Consider the following 21443-nt stretch of genomic DNA (forward strand, 5'->3'; position numbering starts at 1 on the left):
TCCAAAGGCCACGGACGATGATTCAAGTGATGGCTCAGAGGAAAAGCCTGAGGAGGCGCAGGGTGAGGACCTCAAGGCAGGAACCCTCAGGAGGCAGGGACACCAGGGATGCTTTGATGCAGTGAACCTTCTGCGAGGCATCCAAGGTATCGATACCTCGTCAACCAATGGCACTGTCTCCTTTGCAAACAATCAATAAATGAGAACCCAATTCATTACGCCAGCACCACACAACAGCATACTTTTACAAGCCTGTGCTCCATCTGGCACTTATTCATACCATCCAGCCAACTCAGCCCATTTAAGTCAAATAAATGTTTATGTTACTTCACATGAACAATGAACAAAGTGTCCATCCCTCACGCAAACATCAAAATAATTAACACAAATAATGTCACCAGTGACACACCCATTGCTGTGCTCAAGGTGCCTTCAACTTACATCTGTGGGTGCTGCGTCTTGGTGCCCCCCGCCCCCCCCCCACCCACTCACTGACGGTGATTGGGGGCAGCCCACTGACTCTGCTGTCCTGGTGGCCCTGATTACCTTGGCGGTCATCCTCCAGCCACTGGAGCCTGAGCAGGCTCCACCTGAGAGGGTCCATTAGCCCCATGGCTGGGCACTCCTCAGTCATCGTGGCATCATCAGATGCAGCAGCCACTGGCAGAGGGGTGGAGGAGCTGGTGCCCTTGTCCAGAGTGCCCTGAGAGAAGCCCATAGAGGCGACAGGCAGATCGTCTGCCAGCGTGAGGAGCGTTTGCACCTCCTTGCTCACCATTGATGGACTGGGACCTAGCCGGGAGACTAGGTGCCTCATCTATCTCTCACACTGGCAGTGACTACCTGAGGTCACTGCCTGTGTGAGGGTTTGCAGGTCCAAGTGCATCCCCAGGAACCCCTGAGTCTGCTCCTGAAGCTGCCTCTCCGTCAGAGTCGCCACTCTCTCAATGGAGGAGGAAGTGCTCTTGGTGTTAAGGGTCAACGCAGAACTCATGCTCCGCATGGACTCCTTCATGATGGAGACCATGGCTCGCAGACCCTCATGGATCTCCACCAGTTCTCTCTCCGCATCCAGCATCTGCCATCTGATGGATGATTCCAGAGGCTCGTCATCTGCCTCAGATGTGCCTGGTCCTGCTCTCCAGCTGTGCTCCCACTGTCGGCTCCCTGGGACTACTCTGCCTCTGCCAGCTCCTCATGCGAGTATGATGTACCCTCACCGCTGTGCATTACCGTGGAGCCGAATACCTAATGCCCACCAATGTGTGAGTATCTGCGCTGGTGCTTGGTTCAGAGAGACAGTGTGATGCTGGTGCAGGTGTGATGTCTTCCTCTGAGCTCAATGGTGGGTCCTCAGGGTCACCAGTGGCTCCTGCGGATGGCGCATCTGTAGGAGGAAAGAAAAGATCAGTACATTCAATCATCATAGTCATTATGCATGCTAGGTGGGCTAAGGAGACAGTGGAGACCTGCTGCATGATGCTATCTGCATTGGAGCTTCAATGGGCTCTCCAGCTGTGACAGTTCACTTTCTGATAAGAGCAGCCTGTTATGCTTCCAGTGCCCATCACACACGCATCTGTCACCTGCAGTCTCACATTCATCCAAGTCTCACTGCAACCGGAGGAACAAGCTAGCTGGTGGCATTCAAGCTCCAGTGCATTGCTCTCGTGCTTAGTGAGGAAGCACAGATTTGGCACTCCTCCTGTTCTGCGGCGCTCATCAGCGTTATGACTTCTCTTCTCCTGTCAGGGAAAAATAGCCTCATTATTGCTCCATCTGCCTTTAGGTCCTTTCCTGGTTCCCACCCGGTTTCCCACCTGGGCATTAGGCGGGCTGTGTCACTATAGCACATCTCACCGTGCAATGCACTAAGGCCAGTCGTGTTGACATGGCAGGGGAGGCTTCAGTGCCACTTGGCATACACACTCCCAGACCCCTGAACGTTCTGAGAAACAGGCACCCGACTAAAGTTCTCCTCCCATGTCCATGCCATTTCTGCACTTACCCTTGCTGACAACAGATCATTGAACCTTTTACGGCACTGGAGCCACATGTGGCGCATCACGTCGTGCCCACTGACCTGGGCGGTGACCTCTGTCCAGGCCTTCTTGGTCAGGTAGGGCAGCCTTCTCTTGCCATCCCTGGGCATTAAGATATGCTGCCTGGCACTGACCTCCTCAACCAGCACTCCCAGGCACTCATCTGAGAAACAGGGGGCAGAGTGCCCACCCAACTTGCCCTCTCGCTTTCCATGACCACCAGGTGCTGAGGCCATGACTGCACACCAGGACGCTTCTTGAACAGCTTCTAAACAGCTCTCTCAGCCTCCCCAACAATGGCTAGCAGCCTTCAGGGAACTGCCTCATCCATTTTTGAACATCCCGCCGGGTCCCCAGCCTCTCAGATATATGTAAAAGATTCCATGGCACTATGATAGAGAAGAGCAGGGGAGTTATCCCTGTTGCCCTGGCCGTTATTTTGTTCTCAACCAACCTCATGAAAACAGATTATTCAATCATTATTTCATGGGATTATCATATGGTATCTGCTGTGTGCAGGTTGGCCACAGTATTTCATTGGCTGTAAAGTGCTTTCGGATGTCCCAAGGTGGTGAAAGGCACTATAGAAATGCAAATACTTTCTTTCTTTTACTCTCCCTGGAGTACTAAAGACCAGAGATTAATGTTCCTTTCTAGTTTGAATGGCTCAGCTACACACTGCATGTAGCTACTGACCAGTTATAAAGCCGTACCTGTTTATGTGCTTTTCAGTACTTGCATCCCCAAATCTCTCTGCTCCTCTACAATTCCTCCAGATATAGACCAAAGGCTGGTAAATGAACTTGAGGTGCAGATCAGCCATGATCTAAGTGAATGGTGCATCAGGTTCATGGGGCTGAATGGCCTACTCCTGTTCCTACATTAACTGATCTCAGCTGAAGCAACAAGAATACCACAATTTGGAGCAGGCAAAGCATCCAAGGTTCTCAGTCTTGATTCATATCCCGTGAATCCGCCCCTCCTCCCCGACCTGTGTACAGGTTTTGAGAAGAATTGGGTACTGGGAGACCTGTGTAGTTGAAAATCCTGTTGGTGTTCTCTGTCTTGGTTAGCCACATGGGCTAGGTCTCTGCTCATCCACCCAACCCCTGCACCATCTCTCCCTTCCTGCTGAAAAACAAACCTGAGCAGAGGTTAAAAGGGGAGAACAAAACTGACAAAAAAGCTCTTCCTGCATAAATATACAGTCCCTTTAATGGTCCAGGATCCTTCTGAGTTCTGTAGAATTAACAGGATTGGTGATCATTGCTGCAATCTCTTACCTCTTAAACATCTAAGATTCTTGACAGAGTAGATGACGAGAGGATGTTTCCCATCATGGGGGAATTTAGAACTAGGAAGCATAGTTTCAGAATTAAGGATCTCCTATTTAAGATGGAGATGAGGAGGCAATTTTTCTCTCAGATGGTCATTATTCTTTGGAATTCTTTACCCTGGAAGAGCTGTGAAGGCTGAGTCATTGAATATTTTCAAGGTTGAGATGGACAGACGTTTGAACAATAGGGGAGTCAAGGGTTATGGGGAACAGGCCTGAAAGTGAAATTAGGACTAAGATCAGGTTAGTTATGATTTTACTGAATGGTGGAGCAGACTCAAGGGGTTGTATGACCTATTCCTATTTCTTATGCTCTTATTACTTTTTATTTTTGATGGACATAGTGAGGAAAAACCCATCCACATTACCCAAACTTTAAAGACACCATCCAATGCACTAGAGTGTATGTTTCTATGATTCACATTATCCTTCTGCACTAAAGGACTGCAGACAGCAGCAGCTTTTTGGTGTGAGCCCCACTCAATAGGAAACTGGATAGAGACTGCCCAAAAATATGCCATGGAAGACTCTTCCAGTCAACAGAAAGAGGAAGCTTTTATCCATGTACATCAAACAGATTTGATTCTAGGTCCCAGATGTGAAAGTACAGTGTCTAGCCTATTGCAAGATTGGGGAGAGATAGAGAGAGGACAATCTTCACCTAGTAAAGTCAAATCTTCACCCTTCAGAGGGAAAGATTCTTGCCACTGAAATCTTCACCTCTTAGATAGAAAACCTTCACCTCAGAGACATAACTTGTCACCTAATAAGGAGAAAGGTTTTCACCCCTTTTAGAGGGACTCTTCATCCCGTAGAGAGAGGTCTTCACTTCTTGGAGGGATAGATGTTAACCTCTTAGAGAGAGAATATTTACCCCATTTCAATCCTTAAAAAGAGAGTGAGAGCAAGAAGTTTTAACCAATCAGAGATAAAGTGGTGAAAATAATCTTCACTCTTCAGAGAGTGAAAGGAAGTCTTCACCCCTTCAGGGATAAATTGGAGACTAAGTCCCAGAAGTGAAAGGACACACCATCAGGTCAATAATGAATGGAGTACACAGTGAGAGGAACCTATAGATTACAAAGTGAACTAGGAAACCATGAAGAATAGAGCTTGCTAACAACATATAAAATACAGAGTAAGCAGGAAATCTACATGTACAGAGCTTGTAAAGGAAGCACAATGATCAAGGCTGTAGAAAAGGTAGGGTCAGTTTTCCAAATATATACTGCAGAACTAGCCAAAAATGCAGAGTCCAATGAGAGAGAAGATGCTAGCTTCACTTTAGACTAACAGAGAAAGGTGCTGAGTCAACAGATTAAAGGTCCCATATTCAATCCCAAACTGTGGTGGGTTTGCTGATCTGAGCCAGAATAGTAATAGGGATAACATGACTAGACTCAGTCACCACTGTAAGACTCATAGCTCTGAGTCAGAATGTGCTGGGTTCTAGCCTCACTCCATATTTATCTCTCAATGAACAGCCCCAAAATAACTGGTCACCTCAATTTGCTGGCTGTGGGATCTTTCTCTGCACCAACTGGTTTCTGCTTTTTCCTGCACATCAACAGCAATCACAATTTAAAACTTAACTGACTTTGAAGTAAGAATCATCACTAAATCTCATAGCACAGAAGGAAGCCATACTCCCCACCATGCCTGTGCTGAAAAGCATTAATTGAATGGAAGTTCTATCCATCACTGTTATAAGGAGGATATCAGTTTCCCCTCCAGAACATCCCTGCTCCAGTGCCCATTTGCCAGGTGGGAATTGGATATGGATTCACTAAAGCAGGTAATCCACAGGCACAAACAATGGGGGGGTGAAGGGAAGAAATGTGGTGTGTCACACACCTGAGGGAGGATCAGACCCCACCCTGCATACAATATTCCTGGTGAAATTGCAAACTTCCTGTCAGTTTCAGATAACATTCACCTTTGGCCAGGATTTCTGAACCAGCAGAAATCTTCATAAAGGTGTTAACCCAATCACCTCACACATCCCCCATGCCCCTTCCCCATTCCCTCTCCCGCTGACTGAACTCCAAACCCATTCCCAACTCCCTCTCCCACTGACTGAACTCCAAACCCATTCCCCACTCCCTCTCCCACTCACTGAACTCCAAACCCATTCCCAACTCCCTCTTCCACTCACTGAACTCCAAACCCATTCCCCACTCCCTCTTCCACTCACTGAACTCCAAACCCATTCCCCACTCCCTCTTCCACTGACTGAACTCCAAACCCATTCCCAACTCCCTCTTCCACTCACTGAACTCCAAACCCATTCCCCACTCCCTCTCCCACTCACTGAACTCCAAACCCATTCCCAACTCCCTCTCCCACTGACTGAACTCCAAACCCATTCCCCACTCACCCCAACTGACTGAACTCCAGACAGAGACTGATTCACCATCACACCTCTCGCTGGTCATGGGGGCCACACTCTGCTATAACTGAGGAAGGACTCGGTTTTGTCTGTACAATCCGGGGAGGGCGACTCAGTTTTAAAAAAAAATCACTCTTAACAGAAGAACCATCTGCAAAATATCTTCCTGATGTACTCCCGGTCCCGCAAACATGTTTAAACCTGGGGTTCAGCTTCCAAATGCTTTTGGGTTTAAGAATCGAAAATCAACTCTCGCTGTCTCCTACTGACAGCTCTGACCAGAGTCCGGGATGATGGTCAATAACCAGAAGGATCAACCGCTTCCAATGCAACTCTGCGAATGGTCAGCAGGCAATGTATCGAAATAGTTGGTGGGAGGGGAGCTCAACCCCAGGGGTCGGTATGTAATTTTCCCCCACCCTGGGATTAGGGTGCAATTCCACCGGGAATCAGGCTGAAACTCCCCACCCCCCTGGATCAGGATCAATTCCCCCCCCCCCCCCCCCCCCCGGGGATCAGACTGGAATTCTAGCAGGAATCAGGCTGGAATTCCCTTCGGGATCACGATACCTCCTCCCCGTCGCTTTGGTCACACATTGGTCGCTTTGGTCAGTTTCCCCCCCCCCACCCCCCACCAAGTCCGGGGAGAATTTGTCAGTTTCCCCCGCTCCGTCCCAGTCAAACTGTAAACTCAGCTGCCGGAGCGAACCCTCCAAATCCCTCACCCCAACCCAATTTCCCGAGTGAGCTCCTCAACCCCAGTTCCGAAACCCTGCAACTTCACTTACCTTCCGTTCCTAGTGGGCCGGAGTAAAGTGTCCTGGTTAAAGCAAAAAAAAAACTGCGGATGCTGGAAATCCAAAACAGAAACAAAAATACCTGGAAAAAGTCAGCAGGTCTGGCAGTGTCCTGGTTAAATATTGCCTCGGGTTATTCTGCTTTCCACTTTAACCGTCTCGCTTGGTGGACTGGAGCCCGAATGCGGTGTCTCCCGGAGTTTGGGGGAGTTTGTTTTTCTCTCCCTCCGTGCAGGTATGTACCTGGTGATGAGAGCACAGCGTCACCCTCTGACTAACTTCAGCATTCCTTACTCACCTGCCGGGGCAAGATCAGAACACATCGCCTCCCCCACCCGGGGCCACCGACTGAACGAAAGCCAGTCACAGAACCTCAGCAAAAGTCAAGGCAGCTTCTGCACCAAGTACAACTGGCAATCCCCACAATATGCCATTCCCAGTCCAGGGTCGGAGCTCCAGGCTGAAACCTGCAGTGCTGAGCAAGTGCTGCACTGACGGAGCCCTCTCACGGCGCTAGACGAGGAGGGGAGTTCTCCCCCCCTGGTCAAAACTTATTCGTCAACCAACATCATTAAAACAATAAAGAAACAGGTTAAAACTAGAAACTTATCTAACCGCTTTTTGTGGAATCTTGCTCTGCACAACTTGGGAGTTTTGCCCGCAAAACGGCCGCCACTGCACTTCAAAGGTAATTTTGTGAAGTGTTGGGGGACATTCCACAGAGATGTAATAAGATCCTATATAAACAAATCTCTTTTTCAATATCAGTACAGTAGATATCACAAATCTACAACACACTCATCTACTGCAGCCATGCACCTCCCGAAATCCTCGCCGATGCAGCCGCACAACTCCACTCATCCCAATTGATGCAGTGTTGAATTCCAGAAATATAACACAAAGGTACACTTTGCAGTGCACCCACTCACACTCACAATATTAGAGTTATGCTCTATGACATTCTAGCCAAGAGAAACATATATAAAATGGCCTATCATTTCCTCAGCACTAATTTAACCCAAATGTAGATGTGAGTAAAGAGTGGTGAGAAGTTTGTGGCAATCAAAGACAGAAATTTGGCTAGTGTTGGTCTGTGGTCCTTGTGCTTTCATAAATGGATCAACTAACATGACTAAAGGGGAAGTAAAAAGTCAGCATTTTTCTTGTTACTGCATTGTTGCAGCTTGTTGACCATCTCCTTTGTACCAGCTGGTTCCCTGACCACTGGAAATCTTTCCTTACCAACGTCAGTGACTCATTCTCTGCCTCATCTCTCACATCATGAGCTAGTGCTCCCGTATATCTATAATGGGGTCTGTTTAAAGCGGAGGTGTAGATGGTTAGCATTCTGGTGTGTGATGCTGTTCTGATTTAGCTGGAGGGAAACTATAACTTCTCCTTATTCTGTTGAGACAGCAGATGGTACATTGTGAGCAAATTAATGCACTTAAACATTTGGATACCACATATGGACTATTACTTGATTAAAATCATAGACCAGCTTGACAATCATACAATCATAGGGTGGTTACAGCATAGAAGGGGGCCATTTGGCCCATTGTGTCTGGACTGGCTCTCTGCAGAGCAACTCTCCTAGTCCCACTCCCCTGCCCTTCCCATGTGGCCCTGCAAATGCTTTTTATTCAGGTGTTTATCGAATTTCCTTGTGAAAGCCACAACTGAATCTGCCTTCACCACACTCTCAGGCTTTGCTTTCCAATCCTAACCACTCACTGCATAAAAATATTTTTCCTCATGTTGCTGTTGTTTCTTTTGCTAATCACCTTAAATCGGTGTCCTCTGGTTCATGGCTCTTTTGCCAATGGGAACAGTTTCTCTCTATGTACTCTGCCCAGACCCCTCACGATTTTTGAACACCTCTATCAAATCTCCTCTCAACCTTTTCTAAGAAGAACAGCCCCAGCTTTTCAATCCATCCACGTAACTGAAGCCTCTCATCCCTGGAATCATTCTCGTAAATCTTTTCTGCACCCTCTGTAAAGTGTTCACATCCTTCCTGAAGTGCAATGCTCAGAATTAGACATAATACTCCAGTTGAGGCTGAATCAATGTTCTATACAGGTTCACTGTAACTTCCTTGCTTTTGTACTCTATGCCTCTATTTATAAAGCCCAGGATGTGCCTTAATAACCACTTTTTCTATTTCCACCTTCAATGATTCGTGCACATGTGCACCTAGACCTCTCAGTTCCTGCACCCCCCCTCTTTAGAATTGTACCTTTATTTTATATTGCCTCTTTTCGCGCTCTCTACATTTCTCTACATTAACTTCCATCTGCCAATTGTCCGCCCATTCCACTGCCTGTCTATGTCCTTTTGAAGTCCATCACAATGCTTCCAAATTTTGTGTTATCTGCAAATTTTGAAATAGTGCCCTGCACATCCAAGTCTAGGTCATTAATAAATATCAAGAAAAGCACTGGTCCTGGAACTGACTCCTGGGAAACTCCACTGTATGTTTTCCTCCAATCTGATAAACAACTACTCACAACTACTCTGTGTCCTGTCACTCAGCCACCTTTGTACCCACTGTCCCTTATCTTCCGTGGGCTTCAACTTTGCCGACAAATCTATTATATGGGACTTTATCAAATGCCTTTTGGAAATCTATGTATACCACATGAACTGCATCACCCTCAGCAAAAATCTGTAACCTCATCAAAAAACTCAAGAAAATTAATTAAATAAAACTTGTCTTGAACAAGTCAGCACTGCTTTTCCTTGATTAATCCACATTTGTTCATTTTTAAAAATTCATTCACAGGATGTGGGCTTGAGAAGGTGCTGACTGGCCTACAGTTGTTGGGTTTATCCTTAAATAAATTTTTTAACAAGAATGTAATATTTGCAATTCTCCAGTCCTCTGGCACCACCCCAGTATCTAAGCTGGATTGGCCTGTACCTCCACAATTTCCTTCCTTAGTTTCCTCCTCATCATCTGATGCATCTAATCAGATCTGAATGATTTATCAATTTTAAGTACAATGAGCCTTCCTATTATCTCCTCTTTTATCAATTATTAACTCATCCAGTATCTCAAATGCTTGCTCTGTTACTACGACTCTGGCATCATCTTCTTCCATGATAAAAAGTACTTGTTTTAGTACCTCAGCCATGCCCTCTTTTTGATCCCTAATTTCTTCTTTTACTATTTATAATGTAGACTTTTGGATTCTCTTTTATTTTAGCTGACAGTTTCTTCTCATACGCTCTCTTTGCCTCTCTTGTTTCTTCTTTCACTTCTCCTGTGAACATTTTATATTCAGCCTGGTTCTCACATGTATTATCAAACTGACATCTGTCAAATGCCCTTTTTCTGCTCCATCTTACTGTTGACCTGTTTTGTCATCCAGGGAGCTCCAGCTTCAGTTGCCCTACCTTTCTCAACAGTACCTGAACCATGTCCTCTTTAAAGGCAGCCCATTGTTCTTCTACAGTTTTGCCTGTCAATCTGTTCTCACCCCACCAAAATGGGCCCTCCACCAATTAAATAATTTTACTCAAGATTGCTTCTTGTCCTTTCCCGTAAATTATCTAAACTTTATGATACTATGATTACTGTTACCTTAATGTTCCTCTAGTGACACTTGATCCACTTGACCCTCTTCATTCCCCAGAACCAGATCCAGCAATGCATCCTTCCTCATTGGGCAAGAAACATAATGTTCAAGAACATTTTCCTGACTACCCTTCAGAACTCTTCTCCCTCATTGCTATTATCTTATTACTCTCCCAGTCTATATCGGGATTATTAAAGTAATTTATTATCGCTATTTTGTAGTTTTTGCACCTCCCCGTAAATCCTTTGCAAATTTATCCCTCTATGTGTTTCCCATTAGTTGGTGGCCTACAGAATACATGCAGTTATATAATGGCACCTCTGATGTTTGTTAACTCTAACCAAATAGATTCTGTCCTTGATCCCTCTAGAACATCCTCTCTCCAGCTCAGTAATATTTATAATATTCTCTTTAATAAATACTGCCACCCCTTCTCATTTTGTTCTTTCCCTCTCTTTCCTGAATACTTTCTTTCCAGGAATATTTATTCAGTCCTGCTGTGACGTCTCCACAATGTGTAGTGGTCATTTCTACTGATACTGTCATGGGCAGATGCATCTGCAGCAGGCAGGTTGGTAAAGATGAGGTCAAGTATGTTTTTCCCTCTTGTTGGTTCCCTCACCACCTGCCACAGACCCAGTGTAGCAGCTATGTCCTTTACAACTCGGCCTGCCCGGTCAGTAGTGGTGATGGATATTGAAGTCCCCCACCCAGAGTACATTCTGTACCCTTGCCACCTTCAGTGCTTCCTCCAAGCTTCCTCGATGTCTACACCTGTGGGAAACACAAGAAGAGATCCTGAGAGCTAGCTTCAGAGAACAGAAGCCTCTGCAGTGCTGAAGCTTCCCAATGCAACTCAACAGTGCAGTCTTGGAAGATGACAAACAATACATCCACTACCAATGCAGCCACTTCTATTCAGGCCCGAGGATGCAGGCCATTAGATCCAGGGGCCTTGTCAGTCTTAAGTTCCATTATTTTTTTTGTCTGGGTGAGTGACCTCCTCCTGTCACCCTCCGGGAAGAGGACCCTCCTCTCCCTTATGGCCTCCAGGAGGACCTTCAGGTCCCCATCGGTGAATTGAGGGGCCCTGCCCAGGCTCTAGGCCTCTGGCTCTCCACAGATATTCTTGAATTTAATTCTGCTCTGCTCTTCCAGTCTGCAGTAACATCGGTGAAAAGACAGCCACAGTAATGCTGCAGTGGTCTGTTTAAATCAGGCCTGTACTTGCACAGTCCCACCTCCATTCTCACCTCTGCAGCTGTTTCACTGAACTTACCAATGTATTGCCTACTTTATCTTTTGCTGTCGATGAAGAATCTTCCAAAGAGAATGCCTTGCCTGAGTCCATGGCAGAGACCATAAAGGATCATAATGTTAAAGAGCTGGTACTTCCCCAGGGTGAAAGTCAATTGCCACCTGTGCTTCAGTCCCATCTCCAGGCCAATTAAGGGGTGTCCCTGTGAAATTCAGGGCCAGTGACTATTTACCACTGGGGTCAGATTCGTGATCCACAAACTATCCTGACTTCCCTTTCCTGTCCCCACAGAGGACATCCGTTCACATGGAAATGGAAGTTGTTCTATCCCCAGCATTAAAATCTCTGTCTCTGATCAGTACAAAAATTATTTCATAAGAGATAGGTGTCCTAAGATGGTCACTCCATCTGTGGATTCTAGGCATGGTACTTGGTTAGTAGACAGACTGCAGTCATATTCTGGTATCTGCTTAACAATTGTTTATTAGTACCACTTCTATACAGGTTACATGGTAGGCATGTTACTTCTAAGCATAGTGCTCCAACCTCTCTCTCTCAAGTCTAACACATGAATGAATAGTGTCAGTGTTATATCATCATATGCATTATGCATTAGCATATCCCATCTGTTAACCCGTGATATTACACCTCCCCCCAAGTATACTATCCAATTTTCAACAACAACATGAAACTATGGCCAGGATTTTCTGGCTTCGTTGTGGTGGGACCTGTCGCAGGAGATTCAGCAGCCCAGCCAAAAGTCAATCGATTTTTGGCGGGACCGGACAATCCCGGTGGCAGGTGGGGGTGGAAAATCCAACCCATGCCTTTAACTATTTACATTGCATTTCTGTAGCTCCCTTGTTACAACTGTAGATTCTGCTCAACTTTAATTCCTACTCTTCCCCTCCCCAAATCATAGTCCTGGGGGCTTCAATCTCCCACAGTATTCCTGGCCTTTAGGGAAGATGTCTCGGAGATATGAAGGCTTTCTTCTTATTCTGGGAGGGTATCATCATCAGCAGAATAGGACAGCACTTTAGCAGCATTGCTGGGAAGCAGAGTATATATTTCAGGATGACTGAACTGCAAAGACAATGAAGACTTTTCAATGAAAGACTGGTCCAAGAGAGAATACTGATGAAAATGGACCCTTGGACCCTCTGGGCCTAGAAGAGAAGAACTCAGGAGGCTCTGAGGAACTTGTTGCTCCATCAAAGCACACCAGGGAAGACCTCCGGAAGAGAAATGATCTTCAACTCCAGGGAAGATTGTCACAGCTGGATCATTCACTCCTGTATCGAAGACCAAAAAGAGATTGAATTTCCAAAATTTCAATTAACTTAGATGGCAAAGAAAAAAAACCCAATAAGATTCCTGTAAAACTGTCAGGAAAAGAAGAAGAGGTGATTTCCCAATGATATTTCGGGAGGACTGTCCACTTTCTGTCGGCAGTGGTAAGAGAGCCATACTTCTCTCTGTGTGAGGTTGCTCCACTATGGACAATGGGGAGAATTGCTGAGGATATGGAGACAAGACAGCCTCATCTTCTGTAATAAAATGAATTTCTTGTAGACAACCAACTCAGGGATAAGATTGGTGTACAGGATTCTGCAGCTTCAGAAGTGCTAAAGATTCTGCCGCAGCTTCTGTGCTGATCTCCAGCTCCGGAGGGAAAAAGGCTTTCAGCTGGGACTGAAGTACAGGTGGCAATTGACTTTCACCCTGGGAAAGTACCAGCTCTTTAACATTATGATCCTTTATGGTCTCTGTCATGGACTCAGGCAAGGCATTCTCTTTGGAAGATTCTTCATGGCCAGCAAAAGATAAAGTAGGCAATACATTGGTAAGTTCAGTGAAACAAAGATTTGAATGCTACTCAGCCACTAGAAATACAACTGACCCTAAAAAGGCAACAGAGACTTCATAAGGTGCGTCCATCAACTGGAAAGACAAATCATCCTCTAGAGCCTCTATCTCCAACAGATTACTCAGTGCTGCAAGGGTTTCTTCCTCATCACTTTCTCCTAGGAAGAACCAATTCAAGTCCAGCAGGTCTTCATGGGAATGTTCACCGTCTGCTGCAGTACCTTCAGTATCCATCACCTCTGGCCTAACTTCATGAAGAACTAAGAGATTCATAACTTCAATCTCCACCCGAGGTCTAGTGGATGGTGTCTCTGTGAAAGAAATGAACTTACTGCTGATCGTACAAACTTCCTCAGCTTCTGAAGGCTGAAGTGCCACTTGTTCTAAGTAAAAGTTTGAAGATTGTTGCATAAAAGACAGGGAGTCATTCAAATGGTGAGCATCATCTGGTTTTTCTAGGATTCTTATAAGTATGCCAACATTACCACTCAATAAGGATGTACATTGATTGTGAAGAACAAAGAGAAAATCAACGATCTGTCGACCCTTATAGCAAAGAGGAGCGATAATCCTGCCTTTCATTGGAAGGCTAATGCTGCCTGGACCTTATAATTTGATGTCTGATGGATCATTGTCTTTCTTTTTATGAAAATTTACAGAAAATCAAAATGTAAAACAAAACGAAAAGCTTTAAAACACACAAAAAGAAGTTTCCACAATCTCAGATTTGTATGACATGAATCAATACTTAGGAGCAATACCATACAGTCTGGGTGAGATAGAAACCTTGGGAAATGTATTAGACAATTGGAATGGACTGTTTCTCATTTGTCAGGCTGTTTGTCCAACATCCAGTACTGGATGAGCCAGAATTTCCTCCAATTAAATATTGGGAAGACAAATCCATTGTCTTCTCCATCAGACATCTGGTATTGAATCGCTCATCTATACCTTTGTCACTTGACTATTCCATTGCTCTCCTGACTTACCTCCCATCTTCCATTCTCCATAAATGTGAGTTCGCCCAAATTCTACTACCTGTATCCCAGCTCACCATAAGTCCCATTCACTCATACTGTGTAGATTGCTTGTGTGTGTGGAAACAAGTGCACATCTATTCTGTCTCACCATACCATTATCTATTTGGATAAGGTAGAACCATGATGTGGTGTCTGTTCAACCACTTGTCCATAATGAGCTTGGTCTCAAATTCAAACTGGTTCTCCTGGTTGGAGGTCTGGTAGGTTGTGTGCTTTGTGATGTTTATCATATGTTCCACATCTGACTGGAACAATATTCATCCTCTTTCTCCCTCACTTTTTCCATGTCATCAGTTCCCCAGGGGTTGGTATTGGGACCTTTGCTATTCCTGATATATCATTAATATATGATCTAGATCTTGGTGTGCAGGGGACAATTTCAAAATTTGCGGATGATACAAAACTTTGTAAACTGTGCGGAGGATAGTAAAGAACTTCAAAAGGACATAGACAAGTTGGTGGAGTGGGCTGATAGGTGACAGATGAAGTTCAATGCGGAGTTGATGCATTTTGGTAGGAAGAACATGGAGAGGCAATATAAAGTAAGGGGTACAATTCTTAAGGGTGTGCAGGAGCCTAAGGACCTGGGTGTATATGTGCATAGATCATTGAAGGTGGCAGGACAAGTAGGTAGAGCAGTTAATAAAGCATACAATATCTTGAGCTGTATTAATGGGGGCACAGAGTAAAAGAGCAGGAAGATTATGATGAGCTTATATAAGACACTAGTTAGACCTCAGCTGGAGTATTGTGTACAGTTCTGGGTGCCACACTATAGGAAGGATGTGAACGCATTGGAGAGAGTGCAAAAGAGGTTTACAAGAATGGTTCCAGAGCTGGAAAACTTCAGTTACGAAGATAGATTGGAGAGAATGGGACTGTTCCCCTTGGAGAGGAGAAGGCTAAGAGGAGATTTGATAAAGGTGTTCAAAATCATGAGGAGGCTGGATAGAGTAGATAGGGAGAAATTGTTCCTGCTCGTAAAAGGATCGAGAACAAGAGGGCACAGATTTAAAATGATTTGCAAAAGAAGAAATGTGATGTGAGAAAAAACTTTTTCACACAATGAGTGGTTCGGGTCTGGAATGCACTGACTGGAAGTGTGGCGGAGGTAGGTTCAATCGAGGCATTCAAGAGGGCATTAGATGATTATTTAAATAGAAACAATGTGCAGGGTTATGGGGAAAAGGCAGGGCAATGGCACTAAGTCATAACGCTCATTTGGAGAACCGAATAGCCTCCTTCAGTGTTGTAACAATTCTGTGATTCTGTGATCAGCTTGTACTTAAGGCCTTAGTGTGTTTGGAAGAGTAGGGAATTGAGTTCTCAGTCTTCTTCCCCTGAGGATTTCACATGGTGCTAAAGCATTTTGGAATGGAGTTGAATGACAGCTTAGAAGTTCAAGCTGGATGTCATCGTTCTTCTTCAGCAATGCTGTACACACTCCTCTTTCAGCTTCACCATTGGCTTGGGCTTGAAGGTAACTTGGTGAGCTGGTAGTATGGACAAATCCTTATGATGCTGTGAACTCTTTAAAGTATTCATTGGCAAATTGCAGTCCATTGTCTGAGATTACAATGTCTAGGATTCCAAGTGTTGCAAATGTCTCTTTCGGTGAGGTAATCGCTTCTTCAGAAATGTTACCCTGCAGTTGCTTGGCTTCTATCCATCTTGAGTCTACTACAATCAAGAATATTTTACCTCTGTGTTCAAACAAGTCCATCCCAAGATATTCCCATGGTCTTGATGGAAAGGAAGATGACATCAACAATTCTCGTCTCCTGGTGATAAATAGTACGAGTAATGCAGTTTGATATAATCTCTTCCAATGATTTTGAGAGACCTAAAATGGAATATCTTACTTTGGGCTCAACATTTTCTGACGCTCAAATGTTCTTGGTGCAATCGTTGTAGTATATCGAATCTCAGAACTCTTGGAATGACCACTTTCTTGTCAGGATAAGTAAATCATCAACTACAGTGATGTGTCATCTCTGTTCATAGTACTGTCTGAGAATGGGATTGTGTGGCATATATGCTGGCCATCCTTTGTTGCAGTATTCTCTGACCTGAGCACGTTCTTCATCAGATTTCTATGCACCTCTGATTTCATTCAGAGTTGCTGCTGGTAGAGTTGTGATTGTTGTCAATGGAAAGGTTGCTACCTCTTCGACAAGAACTGCATCACCTTGTTCAAGTCTTGCCACTGGGATACAGGACAAAGCATCTACTGTAGTCTGCTATTTTCCTGGAACATACTCTGCCTTTTCAACAGTCCTCACCATCCTCAGTCTGAATCGTTGTATTCATAGTGGCATCTTTGCTCTCCTTAGAATTTAAGAGTGTCACAAAGAGTTTGAGGACTGTCTCAATCTTGAAGAGTTTTTTTATAGAAGTTTTTATAAAAGCCATAAGTTCACCTTGGAACAGTCAACAAGCAAGCCTGAAGATGCTGAAGATGTGGGCAGGGTTCTCAATGAGTACTTTGCCTCTGTCTTCACTAAGGAGAGGGATGAAGCAGATATTCTAGTTAAAGAGGAGTGTGAAATATTAGATAAAATAAGCATAGTGAGAGAAGAAGCACTCAAGGGACTGACATCCTTGAAAGTGAATAAGTCACCAGGGCCAGATGGATTGTATCCCAGGCTGCTAAAGGAAGCCAGCGAGGAAATAGCAGATGCTCTGAGGATCAGTTTTCAATCCTCACTAGATATAGACAAGGTACAAGTGGATTGGAGGTCTGCGAGCGTTGTACCATTATTTAAAAAGGGTGCGAGCGATAGACCAAATAATTATTGGCTGGTCAGACTGACTTCTGTGGTGGGCAAATTGTTAGAATCAATTCTGAGAGACAGGGTAAACTGTCACTTAGAAAGGAATGGATTAATCAGGGATAGTCAGCATGGTTTTGTTAGGGGAAGATCGTGTCTTACTAATTTAATCAAACTTTTTGAGTAAGTAACAAGGAGGATTGATTAGTGCAGTGGATGTTGTCTACATGTGACTTTTCTATGGTTCTGTGGTTTTATACTCTCCTCCATGCTAGTTGTCAAAAACCATTAGAGGTACAATCTGTCAAAACTGGCAGCGTTAGGACAGAAGCCATGCCAGATTTTGGATTTTGCTAGATTTTTGGTTGGGCGCTTTGGGCAGTTGGCGGTTCAGGCCAATCCAGGTCAGGTGGGGTCAAGGGTCACTTGGAATAGACCAGCACGCAAGTGGCGAAGGGGATAAAAAATCTGGCACCTTGCAGTACCTAGCCAAGTTGACCAGGTAAGTTAATTTTAATTGAGCATAATATGAAACAAAAGGATGCATGGCAGATTTTAAAAATGTCCAGTTTTCGGACAACTCAAGTTCTTAGGGAGCTAGTTTTGAGAGACTGTACCTGTATTTACATTGAGCTTTAAGAAGATTGAACTCTTTCCCAACTTAGCTAAGCTTTCGTCTACAGATGACATAGGATGAACTTCGCATTCAATTGCTTTGTTCAGCTGTGTAAGATCTAATCAAATTCTGAAAGATCCGTTGGTGTTTGGCACCGGGACCATCCCCCTGCACCAGCTTGTTGGTTCTGTCACAGGTGAAAATACTCCTTGCTTCAACGTAGAGCCAATTTTCTTCTTTACCTTTGGCAAGAGTGGATGATGAACTTTTTTGGGTGTAAATATATATGCTGGCTTTGTTTCAGGATGTAGAGTGATGTGTCTTCAATTTTCCTCATCCTGTGAACAGTTGTGGAAAGTCAACTGATCTTCTTGGCTTTCCAGTTCCTCTACTCTGCAAATCAGTTGGTGCAAGCTTTCCTGCTTAAAAGTTAACAATTCTGGTTCAGGATCACATATAAGATTTCAGTGATTCTTTTCTCTCAATATTGAAGAGTCGCATTCACTTGTCCAATGACCATGAATTCTATACCTCCTGGAACAAGTAGATTTTGCAATATGGCTGAAGAGAGCTTTTCTGCAATCACAGTTCAGCATCAGAGAAAACTGAAACTGCTGCACCCATGTCCAATTTAAAGTGTGCCTTGTTTCCCTTGAATAGGATATCAGCACTCCAGCAGTTTCTGCTTGCTCGCTGGATCTCTTCAAGGAAAGGCACCTCAATGTCATTGATATTTTCTATTTCATGGATTTTGCCATCTTTCAAAGGCTTCCCTTTGTGCGTATTCTGTACAAGGTACTTGCTGCGTGGGGTCCTTCTTTCTGCAAAAATTACATTTGGCCTCATTGGCGGGACAATTTTTGTGACTGTGTTTTTTCCTGCCACACTGATTAGTTAGCTGGGGTAGTTGATGGATGCTCTTCCTGCCTCCCCTGATTTTTTACAGCCACCTCTCTGCTTTGATACTCTACTTAGTCAGTCATTTTTGGGATATGGTTCTCCCGGACACCCCGAATCATCAATCGATTTTGCTTCCTGACCTCAGCTTGTCTGTTCTGTTGAATCGCCTTTGTTAAGGTTAAATTATCCGTCGACTGCCAGTGGTCAGATCATCCAAGACTCTGATAACAATTCTGTCCCTGATTAATTCATCTTTTAAGCTGCAATATTCACAGTCCTCTGCAAGTCTATGCAGGTTGTTAATAAATGTGTCAATACTTTCACTTTGTCATTAGGTACACTTGTTAAATTTAGTCCGCTCGACAATGGTATTCTTTCGCAGTAGGCATAAAGTTCTTCTATTGCTTCATCCTCCATAGCTTTTCCTTTGTTGATCCCTTGCCTGACTAAGATAGCATCTGCACAGCCACCCATAGCATATAATAGTGTAATGACCTGCTCACTGCTCAGTTTCACAATGAGGCCCAATGCAGTGTGGTATCTAGTATCAATTCAGCCATGCTTCTACTTAAACCTGCTTCTGCTTAGACCTGCAAACTGCTTGAAGTTTTCTGGTAATGGCAGAGAATTTTCCAATCTTGTTCTTTCACTTGCTGCCATCATATAATATTCTTGGCCTTGTTGCGCTAACACGGAATATTCAGAGTGTGCTGAAGTAAGGAAAATACTAACTTTATTGAGAAACATCTTACAGAGGCTTCATCATGCCATGAGGTCTACAAGAGAGAGCAGGATCATGAGTTTTTGCATCACTCCCTGTGATGATGCATACTGTCTCTCATTAGCATATCACACAGACAGAATTAACCCCTTATACCACAGTTTTTTTGGAGATTTGAAGGTGATGATGTTCTCGTGCATTGGCTGCCCTTGTCCTTCTAGGTGGTACAGGCTGCGAAATTGGAAAGCGGTGTCTTAGGAGCCTTGATGAACTGCTGCAGTGCATCTTGTATATGCTGGTGGAATGAGCAAATGTTTAAGATGGTAGATCAGGTGCCAATCAAGCGGGCTGCTTTATCCTGGATGGTGTCGAGCTTCTTGAGTGTTGTTGGAGCTGTATTCATCCAGGCAAGAGGAGACTATACCATCCCACTCCTGACTGGTGTCTTGGAAATAGTGGTTAGGCTTTGGGGATTCAGGAGGTGAGTTACTTGCCGCGTAATTTCCAACCCTTGACCTGCTCTTGTAGCCACAGTATTGATATGGCTGGTCCAGGGTGTTGATGATGGGGAAGTTCAGTAATGGCCAATGCCTTTGAATAACAAGGGGAGATGGTGTCTGTTCTATGTCATTGATCCCAACATCAAACATGTCTTCTGGTTGTTCTCCTTTCCCTCACAGAATGTTTTGTGCCTGGTCAGTAATGTCCTTTACCCTGGTACCAGGGAGACAACACATCATGTGGATTCACATCAGCAGATGCAGAAACATCTGTTTAACCTCCTCACTCTTAAATCCCCTATGACAACTGCATTTCTAAATTTTACTGTGCCTCTCTGTGCAATGCTTTGCCCCATTGGTGCTGTGGATATGCTCTGTATTGTACTCCCCAAGCTGATGTCATAGTATTCAACACTGTATATTGGTTTGGCGGTTTCATAACACTGGAGGATCCCTGTACAGTTTCCCCTTCTTCCTATCCTTCCAGATAGCCACTGTCCTCTTGGAGTCTCTATGGCTGTGGACAACTACCTCCTGGAATGTGCGATTTCAACCTCCATATGCCCTGCAGTGACTCTAGCTACCCCTCAAGTGCTGGAACAGAAGGAAGCACTTCCTGCACGTGTGGCTATCTTGGATAACAAAGGGTCCTGGGAGTTCCCACATGGCACAGCATTTTCAGGCACTGGCTCACACTGTCCAGCCATTTTACTGAAATTAACAGTCTATTATCTTAAAGTTCTCTTTATTTTGAATGCTTCCTGCATTCTCTCCCTCACTTTTGCCATTGCCCCTTGGTTTTAATCACTTAGCACCTCCTTCCCCCTTTATGCTTAACTTCCACTCTCACCAAATTCCTATTTGAAAGTATTTACTCTGTTTGCTATTCACACCATTTAGATGTTCATTCTTTCTCTGTTCAAGAATCACGAGACAGGTCCTAAATGAGAAAAGAGCATTCAGCCCATCAGTGCCACCTCTTTCACAGCCCATATAAGATATTGATTCTACCCACTCATTTAATTCCCTTCCACGGCCCTGGTACATTCTATCCAATTGTGGATTATACACACTCATTTAGTCCTGTTTGGGGACTATTAGACCTGTGACAGTAGAGCCACAGTTTGACACAGCAGCTCACACAAAGCCACTGCCTTAATGCAGGCCATGGCTGTTATTACTCACTGAATTTAATCATTTATTTCCATGACAATGGTTTCTCTGTCATTCTTTATGAAAAGGCTTGAAAGTTTCTGTGCTGTTGTTTTGAGAATTCAAGTGCTCTTGAGCCCAGCATTCTTTTTAACTGCCCCCTCAAATACATCAGTATCATCAACTGTTTGGAGGAGCATATGTTCACAGCCAGAAATGGTGTTTATTTGAAATATTGTAAGGATTTTGATGAATATTTTTGAGAATATTGACACCAAGATTTTGTATGTTTAATGACGCTGACTGAATGCATTGAATTAACCAACTTGCATTGAATTCATGACCTCAGGACGCCCCAAAGAGCTTTATAGCCAGTGAAGTGGTTTTGAAGTGTAGTCACTATTACCATGTAGGAAACACAGCAAGCTCACACAAACAGCAATAAAATACATCTGCTCAAAGTGTTGATTG

The 21443-nt window shown here is 44.4% G+C and overlaps 1 protein-coding gene across 5 annotated transcripts in view; it reads right to left on the reverse strand.

Annotated features, from left to right (window-relative positions):
• Nucleotides 1-7136, reverse strand: part of itgb4 (integrin, beta 4) — a 154546-nt gene extending 147410 nt beyond the window's left edge. For 2 of the 5 annotated variants that reach the window (XM_078570845.1, XM_078570842.1), the window contains exon 1: nt 6556-7136. The gene's annotated coding sequence lies outside the window, so the exon portion shown is untranslated. Of the gene's footprint in view, nt 1-4881; nt 4899-6555 lie in introns of those variants that run through there. The other 3 variants (XM_078570843.1, XM_078570846.1, XM_078570844.1) reach the window with 3 other exon arrangements.
• Between the last annotated feature and the right edge of the window lie 14307 nt (nt 7137-21443).

Source organism: Cetorhinus maximus, chromosome 24 (genome assembly GCF_964194155.1).
Source record: "Cetorhinus maximus chromosome 24, sCetMax3.hap1.1, whole genome shotgun sequence".
In the NCBI taxonomy this organism is placed as follows: Eukaryota; Metazoa; Chordata; class Chondrichthyes; order Lamniformes; family Cetorhinidae; genus Cetorhinus; species Cetorhinus maximus.